The following is a 5817-nucleotide window of genomic DNA, read 5'->3' as shown; positions in this document are numbered from 1 at the left end:
CTTGATGATGATAATGAATGACATGAAACAATATCTGATGCATCATTGTGGGCATCAGGGTTAATTAAGAAATTTATTTTGTGAGATTTTAATGTTTAGTGAAATTACAAATTCATTGGAGCTTTGGAAACAACATTGGGAAGACTTTGCAAATGATCTTTAAGCAACCATGAGAAGACATACTGGTGATCTTACATTAGAATTAGATGCACCTACATTGAAAGACATGCCACTTTATTAGATTGAGAATATTTTGAATGAAAATGAAAGGTCTTTAAAAGAATTCCCACCCATGCCAATGCCATCCGATCATTATTTTTAATTCTTGTGCAATAGGTTAATTCGTGAAGAATTGATTTATGACAGTGCGGTGGAAGCTCAAAACTTTGCTACATGGCATGAATGCTTAAATGTATATAAAAAATCAATTTTTGACAAGATAATGGAAGCACATAACAATGAACATGGTGGTCCATTTTTTGTTTATGGGAGTGGTTGGATAGGGAAACTTACCTTTGGAAAACAATCATTGCCAAGTTTAGGGTTGAAAAGAAAATTGTTTTGTTAATTGCTTTTTTCGGGAATTGCTGCTTTATTATTATATGAGGAAGGACAATTCATTCAAGGTTGAAGATTCCTTTAGATTTATATGAATCATTATGTTGCTCAATCAACTAACAAACAGATTTAGCTAAATTGATTCAAAATGTGGATTTAATTATTTGGGATGAAGCTCCTATGACAAATAGGAATGCATTTGAAGCGATCGACATAATTTGCTTGGTTATTCTTGGAGGTGATTTTCGTCAACTCTTACTAATTATTAGGAAATGTGGAAGAGAACAAATTGTTGCATTTGCGATTCAGAGATCATGCCTATGGGATCATTGCAAGTTCTTACACTTAAAACCAATATACATATTATGTTTCCGAACATTATAGAAGAAGATCGTCTATAATTACAAGAATTTGCATTTTGAGTTTTATAGATTGGAGATGGTAAGGTGTCGATTATATCTTTTGTTCAAGGTAAAGAGCCAAATCGGATATAATTTCCAAGAATCTTATTAACAACAATAATGAAGGAATACAACTACTTCTTGATACGATATATCCATGCTTTGAGGAAAGATATACTAATTTGTCATATTTACAACAACGTGGTATTTTGGCCCCAAGAAATGTTGATGTTGATGAAATAAATTCAATTATGCTCACAAAACTACTAGGAAATGTGCAAACATACTTAAGTGCTGACAACTTAGTTCCAGTAAATGGTGATGATAACAAGCAAAATATGAATCCTCTAGAGTTGTTACACTCTCTCAATTTTCTTAGACTTTCAAATCAGAGTTTAAAACTTAAAGTTGGAGCCCTTGTTATGCTTTTATGAAATTTGAATCCGTTAATTAACCTGTATAATGGGACCCGCTTAATTGTTCAAAAGATGTGAAATCGGATCATTGAAGCCAAAGTAATTATAGGGACTCATGTGGGGAATACCGTATTTATTACAATGATTACTCTTTCACCTACTGATAAAGAGTAGCCATTTGTGATAAAACAAAGACAATTTCCTTTACAGTTGGTCTTTGCTATGAGCATTAATAAAAATCAAGGACAAACAATGCAACATGTAGGTGTTTATTTGACAAAACTCGTACTCTCTCATGGACAGTTGTATGTTGTTATATCCCGTGCAATTCTCCATCTGAATTGAAAATCTTAATGCAAAATAAAGGCAATGAACCTGATGATTTCACACAAAATATTGTTTATAACGAAGTCTTCCAAGATAAATTGCAACAACAGGTATATCATACATATGTTTAATAAAAAATATAATCTTCTTAAATTATTTAAGTTGTACTTTTAGTGCATTATTTCTTTGTTGGTTATTAATTATAACATTTTCTTTTAATTTTAGAATGAAGCCTCCTCTACCTAAAGTTTATTGAAAATTCAGCCATCGATTGGTGATTAGAAGACTAAGGAGGGACTGTAATAAAGAAATATTGGCTAAAGGCAAGCCAGTGAAGGATCATTGTTTCAAGAAAATCCAACTTGCGTCAAAATTAAAGGCGACATACCTCCTCATGCTATAATTAATGCCATTATCAATACTCTTGAACTAGAATGGAATTGTGCAATTGATAATATATATTCGCACAATAGTCTAGATGATCCATTGGCATTAACAGATCTATTGATGGAAGAAGAGTGGGATGTCAATAGGTTATGGATTGAGTTCGAACAAAGGCCAAAATAAGAAGGGGCATCTCTCTTAAATCATTGTACCATCAATCAAAACCTATTTGATTAGTTGCAAAGAAAATGTTTTTTAGTGACATTAGACATTTTTTTTACCATGCATTTGTATATACATTACTACCACCGTTATCAGAAGTGGGCTTGCAATACATTACAGAGCATATATTATATGATTTTAAGGATTTATTAGATTTTTTGATGGATTTTGAGGATGATGCCATGATGATCCCTGCGACTGAAGAAATTGAGCGTAACTAAAGTCATTTTAATCATCAAGATACTTAGCAAATAACACATCATTTTGTTTTTCTAATAGGCAATGTATTAGTGAACAATATTATTTTGTTAGGTTAACTACACTTTTTTGAATGGATTACAAATTATAAATTTTCTCATGAAGATTTTTATCTTCATGGATATTGATTTATAACTTTATTCTCTCACTCAAATTCAATTTGATTACTCTTACAATTTGAACATTTCTTATTTATTTAGTCATTTTAACAGAATGACATTTCACCCAATTTTAATTTCTAAGATAAAATTTTCGAAGAAATATTGGGACCTAAAAGGTCATCTTATTAGAAAGTTTGATGTCCATTCATTTGAAGAGGACAATAATATTCAAAAAGTGTGCAAATTGATATTTATTGATTCCTAAGTAAATTTTCTATGCAAATAAATGTTAGCGTTTTATTTTATTTACATGCATTGTAGAAATGATAAATCATGTTGCAATTTGCAAGGGGATGATATTGAAGTCAAAATGTTTGGTGTAGAAATTGAAAAGTTTTAGGATGAATTAAATGAGAGAATAGTATATTGTATTTCGAATTTGACAATTGATTGTGTTGATAATAGTTATACTATAAATTGAACTGATATAAAAATGAATGTCACTCAATAGACAAAGATTATATGTAGTTTGAAGAATTGCATAGAAATTCCTCTATATAAATATAACTTTGTTACATGTTGCGAAATACGTTGGCAAGAATATTTTTAAAGGTATGTTTTACTTTGCTATTATCTTAAACATTTGATCATATTACAATGTATATTTTGCCTTTATTATAACTTTTTCATTTATTATACACGTTATTGAAACAATTATTTATTTGGGCAATACTTCCTTCATATATCCAAACTCGAAAAAGAAAGAAATTCTTTTATTAGACCAATAGTATGTTGATGTAATATGTTAGTGTATATTGATAAGTATTATTTAATTAGTTAACATCATTTTAAATATGATTATTTATTTTTTTTGGTAGATTGGTTCCAATGAGGTTCACTTTATGGGATAGATTTGTTGATGTTATTGAATAATGCGCTTCAAAAATAAAATAAGAATTTACAATTATTATTGGAAGTTGCGTAAAAGTGGTGCATTATAAAGGTAACTTTATATCTTGATAAATTTAAAAATAAAAATAATATAATTTTCTCTTACATTAAAGAATTTGACAATATGACAAACTATAATGACTGTAAAGAAAACGAGATTGTCTTTCAATTCCTTCACTACATAGGAGGAATTATTTCGATCATGGTAAATAGCATTTAATAATAATTGATATAGTTGAACTGTTCCTATGACTTAATTTAATATTTATTTGATTACATTATAGGTTTGATAACAATGAATAAGCGGTCAAGATGGTTCAACATTATTATAAAACGTGGAGAATTTAAAGCAATTTTTTTTGCATAGAAATTACATTAATTAAGTCTATTATTTTGTTACATTAATTACACTAATACATTAGTGATTTTTTTTGTTACATTATTTTATTTCACATTTTTTACCAAATTCCATGCATCGAATGAGTTCCCACTAGTTAATCTATAAATTATAAAAAATATATAATTACTAAAAATAAATTTATAACAAAAATACTATAAATACAATAAATTAAATCTCAAAAGTTAAATAATAGTTGTTTAATCTCCATTAACTATTGATAATTTTCTATTAAATAACAAAAATAAAAACACATTTATAGATAATTATTGAAATCATATTTATAAAAAACAATAAATAAATACTGAAAATAAAACAAATATTAATTATAGTATATATAAATATATAATGAATATACACTATTATTGTAAAATTTTTACTAATAAATATAATTTTGTTGATAGTTATTTTATACAATTATTAATTGATATAAGTGAAATTAGTTATTTACAATATTATTTAGTTATTGAAATAATATTGTTATTTAAATTCTTAAAATATTAATTATTTATTGAGTTTAATAATCCATAAAATTATAATTGTACTATTGTTACATAATTCATTATTAATTTTGTAAAATATTAAATTATTATTAATATGAATATTATGAATTCTATTATAATTATTTTTCTACTTTTAAGATTTTTTTTTAAATTTATTACAAAATTTCGTTATTTTAACTATTTAAATTTATTACAAAATTTCGTTATTTTAATTTTATTTATTTCAATGTTATACATAATATTAAATATTTTGTTATATTTTTTAGCTATTTTTAATGTTTTTTTTTCAAGAATTTTTGTTATAGAAATATTTAAATAATGTTTTATTTTTTAATGTTAATTTTTTTATTATTTGAATAACATTTAAATTGAGTAATTTGTAAAATTATAATTTATATTGTTATTATATAATTTCATGATGATTTTTGTAAAAATATTGAGTTATTAATAATATGAATATTATTAAATCTATTATTTTTTGTGTTTTAAATAAATATTTTAAATTTAGTATATAATTTCATTATAACATTTAAATAGTTCTTAAATTTTTTAATTGAAAATTTCTTTACATAGATATTAGATAAAAGTGGGGAAGAGGATAAATAGGAATTAGAGGTAGTTTAGGAGAGAATCTCTCAAATAAATTAGAGATCATTTAAGAGATAAATAGGAGTTAGAGATAATTTACGAGATAAATAGGAATTAGAGACAATTTAGGAGAAATGGGGGAAAGTGGTGCCACTTGCTATACATTAGAAAAGCAAATCCCTCTTTTTTTATGGTTGTTAGAAATAGTTAAATTATATGTGATTTATTTATTAGTTTAATAGGTAATTATGTTGAACTATAAAAATAAAAAAATCAAAAAAATGGAAAATTAAGAAGGGGGATTTGAAGCAAAGAGGGGTATGATAACGTGGATAGATCAATTATATATATATATATTTATTTATTTATTTATTTATATATAGATAGATTAGATAGATAATTAGATAGATAGATATGTGAGATGTTCTCAATGTACAGATCTAATGAGGCATGGGTAGAAGATCTAAACTTGATAAATATACCTACTCAACAGTTATCCCATGAGCTGGGTTCCATGTCTGGGCTACATTATTTAGGACCGGATCTGCTCCTCACACCGATCTTACAGGTACATTCCGCCGTGTATTGAGAGCTTTTCGTATTTATGTTATTTACGGTAGATATTTCCAATACACAGTAAGATGTGGTTGTGAGGTCGTTGTGAGGCGCCCTTGTGAAGAGCATATCCCAATTACCGTTTTATTTGGAGGT

This window comes from Nelumbo lutea, chromosome 1 (assembly GCF_056320005.1).
Source record: "Nelumbo lutea isolate HS-2025 chromosome 1, American lotus-T2T, whole genome shotgun sequence".
NCBI classification, from domain to species: domain Eukaryota; kingdom Viridiplantae; phylum Streptophyta; class Magnoliopsida; order Proteales; family Nelumbonaceae; genus Nelumbo; species Nelumbo lutea.
The sequence above is the reverse complement of the archived record's forward strand: the minus strand, read 5'-3'. Positions refer to the sequence as shown.